Source organism: Megascapheus bottae, chromosome 20 (assembly GCF_031878675.1).
Source record: "Megascapheus bottae isolate mThoBot1 chromosome 20, mThoBot2.hap1, whole genome shotgun sequence".
NCBI classification, from domain to species: domain Eukaryota; kingdom Metazoa; phylum Chordata; class Mammalia; order Rodentia; family Geomyidae; genus Megascapheus; species Megascapheus bottae.
Window position 1 is genome coordinate 11,383,381 of NC_143528.1, and position 11,620 is coordinate 11,395,000.

Below are 11,620 nucleotides of genomic sequence, written 5' to 3' on the forward strand. Positions count from 1 at the left end.
AAAAGAAGGAAGGTAGGGAAAAAAGTCAGAGCCTGGAGAGGATCAAATATAGCCAAAGCAAATGATTCCAATGACCATTATTAAGACAGAGATCAGTACTAAGAGTTCCTGCAGTGCGCAGTTTGGGTTGGAGTGAGATAGTGGGGAAGCAAGGCTTTGCAGTGGAAATTCGTTTTGGGTGTGTTGTCATGAATGAGCAAAGAGTCTTCCTGTGGGAAGAAAGCTAGCATTCAGCACTACTGAGGCACAGAGGCAAGAAGGCACCAATGGGTTATGGAAGGGGGATTATTCAGTGTTGATTATTCTGCCAGAAAAAGAAGAAACAGAAGTAGAAAAGGTTGAAGTAGGATAGATTGTAACTGGACTACAGCATGCTTAACTGCCTAGTCCTTCCTGGACAGGCAGCAGAGGAGCAGACTTAACTTTGAGTAGGATCGTGCCACAGTCAGATCTGGGCTTTAGAAATCACTCAGCCACTGGTTTGAGGAACAGGGGTCAGAAAGAGATGGTAACATTGTGGAGTTGCTTAGAGACCATTGCCTCAGCTCTGTGGATCAGTGATGAGAACCTAAACCAGGCAATGCTATTGGACATGATAGAGGAGACAGTGTCGAGATAATCTGCAAGAAGGGACAGATCTGATGATGATTTTCTGTGAGCAAATAGGCAGATGGAGGATCCGGGGATGATGCCATCCCATCTGTCCTTCGGATGTTGCCTCGTAGCTTTACACACGATGTGCGTCACTGTTTGGATTTTTATTTTAAATCACCTCAAACATTCAGATGAGTTGGAAATAAAGAATGAAAGACGTCCTTGCCCCTAAATGAGTTATCAACACTATTTCCCATCAGTCCTGAATCAGACTATTCTCTTATATATATACTGTCTGACCACCAAAGTCAGGAAACAAACACATCCATTACCATCATCAAGTTCTCAGACTTCATTCTTCAAAAGTTGCATTTTTCCTTCTAATATTGCTTATAATACATTCCAGGATCACACCCTACATCTATTTCTTGAGTCTCCTCTAGTCTGGAACACTTCCTTGGCTTTCCTTTCAAGATTTGACACTTCTGGATGTTTTAGATCATTTTGTTTTGTGGATGTCTTTTAACAGGCCCTCAGAATTGGAGGAAGTAATTCCTTTTTTTATTGCATTCAGGCTATCTCCAAAGAGCTGTGGCCATCTTGTTGCATGCTTTGGGGGTTGGTATATTATTTACCTGATAAGATTAGATACGATCACTTTTGAAGAAGGCATGTCTGCTTTTCCTCGACTGAATCTTATTCTTCCTCTTTTTATGATTTGTGAGTATTTTGTGGAGAGGGAATTTAGACAATATAAATATTCCATTTCTCATAAAAATTTACTCATTTTTTCACATCTTTCTTGACCAACAATTTCCAGTTCCATCCATCAGCTATACCTATGACTGTTATCCTTATTTTCATACTCACACTATCTCCAATACAGCCAGTGGCAGATCCTTCCAACTGGGGTTAGTACTCAATCATTCTAGATTATTGCTTCATTTTATAGCACATATCTTGAACACCCAAGCCTCCACTGTGAAATCAACAACGTCTTCAGGAATCTGTGGATTCTTTAAATGCAACAAAGAATTCAGAAGTCAACATGGACTGCTGTGTATGTTGACTGATAATGAGGTAGTGTTGATCTTTCTGTATTGCTAACTTCCTTCTTCAATAGTGGGAACCTAAGTCCCATTGTCTTTTATTTGTGCATTTACATCTATCTATCTATCTATCTATCTATCTATCTATCTATCTATCTATCATCTCTCTATTTGATCCACCTCTCTTCATGTATCCAGTTCTCTGTACCTAGAACTAACCTCTACCTCCACTGATGATGGAATCATCTTCCAACTTCACAAGCTAACTTCTAGAACCGGAGTACCTACCACCACTGCTTCCACTAGACGGCTTTCCCCATCCTACTTGGTAGATTAAGCAAAAAGAGACAAAAAGATGAGAGAAAAGATGAGGGGAGGGAAGGAAGAGGTAGGGAAAAGGTGAAGAAGCCTCACTCACTTTTAAATTCTTAAAAGATTATCTGTTTGGATTCTTATAGTGGTACCTGTTTGGTCATTGAGGCTGGTGTTAGTTTCCTTTCAAAGTGGGGAAACTGATAGAGATGAGAAGTCACCCAGTATCATCTCTAGGGAATAATGTAGTTGAGTGTCCCTTCTAGGTCTTTTTGGTCTACGTCCAGCTCTCTGACATCAGTACTTCAGGCCTATGGTCTGATACTCTCCCATAGACATGTAAATGTTCCTTAAAAGGTAAGTTATTATTTGAGTTAAAATGCACCTGTAAGGCATGTAGCTGTAGCAGTAAAAAGATACCTTGGGTGCTGATTTCAAGGCAGTTCTGGTGATCCTTGTCTGGATATCTGTAATGGTGCTATAATTTGACTTTTTTTTCTTTTTTTCATATATTTTTATTGTAATTAATAGAAGGGTTACATTATATTCACCAGATTATAATTTGACTCTTAAGGTACTATGTGGTAAGGGTTAGCATGATGCTATTTTTGAGTGACTGTAACCTTTAAAAAGTGGGGTCTGCAACAAGCAATCAGTGCAAAGCCTGGAGGAGATATAAGAGGAGTTTTGCATTATGATAACCACCCTCCAAGAAGGTATCCACAGACTTCTTTGGAGCCCCCTCTAGAGACAGCTTTCTTCTCACTTTCAAATAAACTTACGCTGTTTACTTTAAAAAAAAAAAAAAGAAAAAAGAAAACAAAAAGAAGTGAGGCCTGGTAGAAGGTCCTTATGTAATTCAGAGTAGGACACCAGATCCTTTCTTTCTTTCTTCTCTCTTTCTTTCTTCACTTCTGCCCTTCATTCCCTCCCTCCTTCCCTCCCTCCCTCCCTCTACCCTCCCTCCCTTCTTCCTTCCCTCTGTCTCTGTCTCTCTCTGTCTCTCTGTGTGTCTGTCTGTCTTTCTCTCCTTCTGCTCGTGAGGTACACAGTCTTGCTCAGTCATATGCCACTCTGATTATCATGATGTGCTATGTCACCACAGATGTAAAAACAACAGGTTCAATTGATCATGAACTGGAATTTCTAGGTATACGAGTCAAAAGAATATTTTTTGTTGTTTTGGTCATGGGGCTTGAACTTGGGGCCTGGGTGCTGTCCCTGAGCACTTTATGTTCAAGGCTAGTACCCTACCACTTTGAGTCACAGCACCATTTCCTATCTTCTGAAGGATAACTGGAATCTCAGACTTTCCTGCCTGGGCTAGCTTTGAACTGTGATCCTCAGATTCCAGTCTCTGGAGTAGCTAGGATTACAGGCATGAGTCATGGTTGCAGGGCAAAATGATACTTTTTATAAAGCTGACATTTCAGGTATTTGTTATGTTGATGGAAAACTAACAAAATGCTGGAGTCATCAGATTATAGGACTCATCCCTCCGGTGCGTCTTTACTTCCTCTACCAGAAGGGAAAGAGGATGAGCCCTTCTTCCTTCCTGCCAGCTAAGGGAACCTTTTCTTCTTACTTACCCCCAGTCAGGCCCACCATTCAAAGTCTTTTCTATGATATCCTGGGTTATCAGTTGAGCTCTGGGAGCCTAGAATAGAACTAGAATTGGAATTGTGATGGTGGCAGCAACACCCCTGGAAGCTTGATAGAAACGTTGGTTCTTGAGCTCCACCTATATTATCAGGAACAGCATCTTGGGACCTAGCCCAGACTTTCCTAAGTATTCACGTGCACACCTGCTCCAGAGTTTTGGGCATGAGCCTAAAGAGGTGCTTTTCTACTAAGTTCCCATGTGATGTGGATGAGAACTTGTGGGATTTATCTAATCAGAATCTGCATTAATTCCAGGTTGAACAAGATTCAAGTGTCCAACATCAGAGTAGTCAACACGGCCCTTGAGGCAAGGCAGAGATGAAAACCCCTGAGTTGCATTACTATTGACTGAAGTGAAGTTAAACAAGTACCTCAAGTAAGTAAATATTTTCTCCATGTTTGTCTGTCATCATTTGGTTTTAAAAATGCAAGGATACTCCACCAAACTAGTGCCTTTGTACCTGCCATTCTCTGCTTAGAAATGATCTCTCTCTCCCTTTCCATAGCATACTGTAAGACTTTGACTTAGCAGTCACTTTTTTTAAGGAAACTATGCACTGATTACTAACAATAAGTTTCTCAGCACTAAGAGTTGCAATTTCACATAAATTTGTGCCTTGAGTTCCTTTTATTAGCTGCATGGGAACAGGTATCATGTCATTTTACTTACTTTTATGTGTTTAATCATATAGTGAATCAGTTTACTATCACCTGCTGTATCACTACAGATGGAGCTCAGGGCTGTGTGCTTGCTTGGTAAATACTCTGTCATTTAAGGCACACCCCAGACCAAAGTTTTTATTTTAATTTTAAGATAGTATCCCCCTATTTTTGCCCCTCGTTGGTTCAAAGTCATGATCTTCCTGCATCTGATTTTCTAGTAGCTGATATTACAAGCACAAACAGTAGACTCTTAATAAATATCGCTAAGATGGTCCGTGTGATCATCTTTGGTGGTGTTTACTCTTTTGCATAAACCCTCTCCTCTCAAGCATAGGCTGAGTATTGTGATTCTCTTTCAGTGAATGGAATATGAAAAGGTTAGTGTGTCATTGCTTTCAAGAATAGGTTACAAAAAGTCTGCCTTCTCTATTTCTTTCTTTGGCATTCTGAACAAAGCTAGTTGCCATGTTGTAAGGAACTGGCATCTCTAATAAATACCCAATGATGTGTCGAGGCCTGTTAACAGCATTGGGAATGAACTGAGATGAAGGCCTTCTCTCAACTGAGCCTTCAGATACACTACAGCCTTGATTGGATTGTAACTTAGGGAAAGACTGAACCAAAGGCACCCAGATCTATATACATTGTATATAAATTCCTAACACAGAAACTGTGAAATAATAAATGTTATCTGAAAGCCACTGTGTTCTGGAGTAATTTATTATGGAGAAACAGGTAAATACTACAAAGTAGATCAATTAATATTATTTTAGACTATCCATTCTGTATCAGATTTTACCCCTTACTTAAAGATAGTATATTATCCATATCTAATGAATAGAAATATGAATGAGACACTAAGCAATTTGGATTCAGATCTATTTAGCTCTTTTCAATAAATCATTATGTATAAATCTTTTAAGTGACAAGGGAAATCTATTAAGTTAGAACTATGTGGGGGGAAGAGATTATGTGACATAGATATTCCACAAAAAGCACTTCAGCTCATCTTCATCTATCTCCCACGATCTTCTACAGTACAAACATTGACATTTGGCTAAATAATAAGTATTAGAGGCAGAGTGTGAGATGGTAAGTAAGCATAGTTGCAAGAGTCTAAGCCATAGACTGGCCATTTTGCCTAAAAATTGAAGAGTGTTTTCTGCTTTGGTTACCAAGGATGGAGAGGGCAAAGAAAAATGTCCAGTTCTTTACTTTTTACAGTATGAATCATATTCAACTTCCCTAAGTACTTCTAACTCATCCTGTCCATGAATCATTCACAAAGATACTACAAATCGAATTTTGATCTCTTAACTCCCACCACTACCCATTTGGGATCCATTTTCTTGGTTTCTCCAGCTACATCTTGGGCTGGGACATTGTCATTGCTCAGATCCACTACCCATGACTCACTATAGAGAATGTAGACCTCAGTGGGAGTGCTATAAAAATTAGGGGAATGGAAGGAGAAGGAGTCATATTCCACATATCTTATTTGGTTATTTGTTTGATTAATTTTCTTTGAAGACTAGTGGAGTCACAGGCTGGTAGCATTGGTAAGAAAAGAGAAACAGTTGGGAGAAGTAAGGCATGATTCAAGAAATGATGTCTTTGATGTTCCACTGCAGAGATTATTATAACCACTGATAGTGAAGATTCCCAAATGTTGCAGCTATGTGCAAATACACATGCAGAGGCTTTTCCTCCATCTCTTTGCCTGGGAATCCAATAGTGAACAGTTGGAGACCCGAAGGTGACCTGCAGGTGACCTGCAAAGTAAAGAAAAGGGGACTTTAGCTGATCCAAAGTAGCTGCTGAGCAAGTGATAAATTATTTGATAACTCAAATTTTCTTTAAAATTCATGCTTGAATTCCAATTATATTGCATGATTCATGAACATGTATTTAACTTTCTTAAAAATCAATGTCTTCTCTAGATCAAGTAAATCTTTGAGGAAATGCCCCATATTTTATGGCACTATCTATATGGCCCTAATTTCAGGGTCCCAGATGTCTACGTTATGTATAGACAGAATTAAGAATGGAAGTTCTTAGGCTGAGGTGGAACTTAGTGCTAGAGCTTGTGTTCAGCATGCATGAGGCGGGAGTTCAATTCTCAACACACACGCACAGGCACACACAAACAAACCGAAAGAAATATACACCCTTCATAATATAAAGTGCTTCAAGGATAATTTTCTTTCCAATAATAATAGTCTTTTGGAAATGCCCTCAATAAAATTATAAACAAAACCCAATAAACTATGTTTACTTCTCAAATGAACAAAAATAAAAACTTGAATGATCCATAGGCACAAAAATTGCCTATGGATGATTGTTTTTTCCTTTTTCAGGCTCTAAGTTTGTTGTGTTCCTGTGGATAGCTCTGCTACTTAATGCCCACTTGGCACTTGGTGTATTTTCCTCCCTTGATTGCCTCTGAATGGTCTATAATCCTCTTTTGTAGTTACTCTTCCTTATCTACAGGTAAATGAACTGCATGGATTCATGAGATGATGTAACAGGAAAAAAAAAGAAGTCACTGTTGCATTGTCTGAAGTTGTTATTCACACTCAGGGTCCAGGGCAGACATTTTTAAAAGTCTCACGGCTTGGGCTTCTCTAGGAAACAGATGGGAAACAAATGAAGCATTGACAGATTTGCAAATTTCAGTTCTTTCATATTTGTCTGCTTGAGAGTGGGTGGAAAGAAATGGAAAGGAATAATAAGGATATGGGCAGGGAAAAGTTTGCAATTTTTCACATTCTTCTTTGGGTCTGCATTGAAGGAAGGGCAGTAGGGAGGAGGCATTTATCTTTTTCTTTGTCCTCTGACCTTTTTCAAGTGACTGCAATGTTTGGAATATAGAATTGTAATCAGGAATCGCTAGTGGATAATTCTGTAACTATGCATCCATTTGTTCAACAAATCCACATTAATACTGAGTGAATGAGGCCTGAATAGGACTTCAGATCCGAATAACTGAGAAAATGAATGCCACTAAAAGAGAGATGTATGCATGTTTGGCAGTTAAACTATTCAAACAAATGAGCAAAGGGGAGAAAATAAAGATAGGGGGCAGTTGCGGATTCACATAATTAAACACTTTTTCTGGGTTGGGGATTTAGCCCACTGGAGATCAACAAGGCTTGGATTTTTTTTTTCTGTTAAGGAAATCCTGATAATATACTTGCTACTTGTGTTTCTTGAATACCTAATGAAGAGAGGCTCTTGGGAAACAGGAGCCATCTCACCCCAAAATGACCTGATTCCTGCCAAAAAGGAATGTACTCCATTTTCCTTCCTCTTTTGAACACAATGGAAGATCTAGGCAGGTCACAGTTACACATTTGTACACATGCAGCAAAATGACCATAATTTCCATACAAGTAGATCTACACCTTTACCCAAAAGTTTGACAAACCAAGTCAGCTATTGGAGTAGTAAACTCCCAAGTAGAAGGCTCAGGAAATGAATCTATAAAGTACCTCTGAACACTCAAGTACAGTAGAGGAATCTAGTGCTCCAAGATAAAGATCTCCCAAGGCAAGTCAACCAGACCGTTTTCAGTATTTACTTAATACCATGCTGTATTTGTATTTGTTGGAGTAGATGCTTGATTCCTTACTCCAAATATAATCAGTTTTATTGGGGGTATGAATAAGTGCATTGAAATAGCCTTTAGCTGAATATGTGGAAGGGGTGTATTCAAAGTAGAGGGGTCCTGGAAAGGTGACCACTTGGGTAAAGTTTACCAAATTAGAGTTCTTAGAAAAGATGAACAGATAGGAAGATGCTAGCTTGCCCTGGGCACTGGAGTTGGACTGTGGCCAAACTTCCCATGGCTCCAGCTCCATATCCTGTTCCCTAGAATGGACACAGTACATGCAGATGGCGCATGTTTTGTAAGGTTGAAATGTGATCACATAGGTACAATGCCTGGGTACCTGGGAAGTATTAATGTGTATCAGATTCTTTTTCCCATTTTACTTTATGCCATCTACCTTTTGTTGTTATTTATGAATAGAAATGCCAATGCAAATAGGGAATAGTAAACCCATCTTACTTTTTAAAAAGTATTCCTTTACTGTACTTGAGAGTTCAGAGGTACTTTATAGATTCATTTCCTGAGCCTTCTACTTGGGGGTTTACTGCTCCAATGGCTGACTTGATTTGTCAAACTTTTGGGTAAAGGTGTAGATCTACTTGTATGAAAATTATGGTCAATTTGCAGCATGTGTATAAATGTGTAACTGTGACCTGCCTAGATAGAACATAGAAAAAGCACAGTGCATAAATAAAATCACAATTTATTTCTAAAGTATATAAATTAATAACAATTTGTGTTTACCATTATGATCTTATAGAAGTAATAGATGTGGATGACTTCACAGTAAAAGACCAAAGAAGGACTTTCCAGTCATCCAGGAAAATCACTGGAATCTGATTTTAAGCATCATTCACTTAGGAAAATGGAACACAGTGAAATAGATGCTAGAAATGCCATTCTGTAAAGCTGGGTGTGGTGGCTCACGCCTGTAATCCTAGCTACTCAGGAGGCTGAGATCTGAGGATCATGGTTCAAAGCCAGCCCTGGACACAAAAGACCTTGAGACTCTTATCTCCAATTAATCACTAGAAAAGAGGAAGTGGGGCTCAGGGGGAGGGTGGTAGCCTTGAGCTGAAGAGCTCAGGATCAACACCCAGGCCCAGGGTTAGGGCAGTAGCCCTGAGCTGAAGAGCTCAGGGACAGTGCCCAGGCCCAGAATTCAAACCCCATGGCCAAGAAAGAAAGAAAGACGGAAGGAAAGAAGGAAGGAAAGAAGAAAGGAAGGAAGGAAGGAAGGAAGGAAGGAAGGAAGGAAGGAAGGAAGGAAGGAAGGAAGGAAAGAGGGAAGGAAGGAAGGAAGGAAGGAAGGAAGGAAGGAAGGAAGGAAGGAAGGAAGGAAGGAAGGAAGGTCATACTGTATGGACTACCTAGTCACTTTCCAGAGGTGTGTTAAGGGCAGAGGTCTCTGACATTCACTGGTACTAGAGCTTGAGCATGAGTATTACACGTCCAAACAGACGCAGCCCCACTGAGAAGGGCAGCCCCAACCCAAGAAGGCCTGGTTGGCATGAGCAGCTAGAAACATGGAAAGGAGGGCCAGCTGCCCAGAGCTGTCTTCTGAGTACTATATGCTGTGTTGTGACCACAGGCTTCTTTTATCCAAAATTTGGGATAAACTCAGCCTACTGTCTAGAATCTGTGAATGAAAGCATGTTTGGACTTCAGGATCTTTTGGCAAACACAGGCCACACTTACAATATTGAAATAATGCTCTCAGTGTACAGCTGAATTCAACTATTTCATATTTGTCATGAGAAAAACATCTGCTTTCCAGGGAAATGCCATTAACCCCAGACCTCTAAATTCTTCTGGGTAGATGGGGGTAAGGAATTGGGATAGTTCTGGGTTCTGTGTCTGGCTGTCAAGCTTCATATTCTGTTTCCGGGTCAGTAATACTCCTCTGAGTCACATTCGATTTTTAACACCCTAGTACATCAGAATGCAACCTTGTTTAGAAAGAGGAACTTTACGGGAAGTAGAAAGAGTAGATTAAGACAAATCTTAATCCAACATTATTTGTGTTTTCATACAAAGGGAAAATGTGGACAGAGGGAGAGATTCTTAGCAGGAAGTATGATAGGAAATGACACACAGAGAAGATGACTATCTACATGCCAAGGAATGCCACAGGCTTTCCAAAGCTAAGAGTAAAGTCTAAATAGCTCTTTTCCTAGCACCTTCAGAGAGCTAGAGATGCCCAAAGGGAGAACAAAAGGGAAAGTGAACAGCTTTACCAACACCTTAAATTTGCACTTCTATCTTTTAGAACTGTGAGACAATATATTTCTGTTTTACTAAATTACCAATTTGTTACTTAGTTATGGCCGCCTCTGTTAGATTTTTTTTTAAATCACTGTGACCAATATCTAAGAAAAACAGTTGAAAGGAGGAAAGGACCTCTTATGTGGTCAAGAAGGAGAGACAGACATGGAGAGGAAGGGGCTAGGACACACAACAATACTAACAACACTCGCTGGTGATCAAGCCTTCTATTCTTGAGCTGATGAGGAGAAACTTTCTATTAATGGCAGCACATGGCTAGGAAGAGCATAGCAGATCATACTCTTAGAACAAGAGGCCAGTATAGGAAATACTCTATATAGGAAAGACTAACTATTGACAGACTTAGCTATAGATGATACAGATGTTTTTCAATAGGGATAGATAGATAGATAGATAGATAGATAGATAGATAGATAGATGGATGGATGGATGGATAGATAGATAGATAGATAGATAGATAGATAGATAGATAGATAGATGAGGTCTTGTAATTTCTTTTTCTTTCTTTCTTTTTTTTTAATTTATGGGTCACAGGGCTTGAACTCAGCCTGGGTGCTGTCATTGAGCTCTTCAGCTCAAGGTTATCACCCTACCACTGGGACGGGGTATTGTCACAGTTCTTCAGCTCACTCTATCCCTGAGCCAAGCCCCACTTTCCGTTTTCTAGAAGTTAACAGGAGATAAGAGTCTCAGGTCCTTTTGTGCCCAATCTGGCTTTGAACCACAGTCATCAGATCTCAGCCTTCTGAGTAGCTAGGATTATAGGGACGGTCTTGTAATTTCTAGATTGCATCACCCTGCTAGAATTGTGAGAAGTACAAGAGGCAAGGGAAGTGAATTCCAGGTAGGTTGCTGCATGCTGAGTATTGTGACAAATTGCAATTTATCTCACTACAACATGTAGCAATTTTCCCCTGAATTCTGTCTCTTCTGCACCTCCCAGTTCCAGGAAGGAAGTGAAGAAATCACTCTGCCTTTCCCTACAGCATTGTTTAACACTCTTAGAAGGAAGAGCAAAATCTAGCCAGAGCCAGGGAAGGTTGAAACATGAGTCACCTACAGGTAAGACACGATAGGTGATGGGTGGAATTTGAAATTCTGACCACACCTTTGAGAGAGTAGTTCTGTGATGCCTGAGGGTCTGGCGAGGCTCAGGAAAAATTTGCTTTGGAATTCTTCGAAGATTGTTATATCTTCGTATATCTTCATAGTATTTCTGCCATTATAAAAGAAAGTATATCCTAACATATATCTCAACATATCTTCTCAAATATAAAAATAGGGATTACCATATGTGATATATAATATATTGTACACTTAAGTGGAAATTATAAAATAAATTTACCTTTAATTGTAGTAAATGTTTTATATATGCATACAAATATATGTATGTATATATATATATGTATTTACAGATACCTAATTAGGGCATTCGTTATTGTCT

General features: G+C 39.5%; 1 long non-coding RNA gene across 1 annotated transcript; it reads left to right on the forward strand.

Annotated features, from left to right (window-relative positions):
* The first annotated feature begins 3,717 nt into the window (after positions 1 to 3,717).
* Positions 3,718 to 11,218, forward strand: LOC150049169 (uncharacterized). Its single transcript, XR_016538968.1, has 3 exons — positions 3,718 to 3,793; positions 3,873 to 3,993; positions 11,120 to 11,218. It is a non-coding gene; the product is annotated as an uncharacterized LOC150049169 (long non-coding RNA).
* Positions 11,219 to 11,620: the final 402 nt, after the last annotated feature.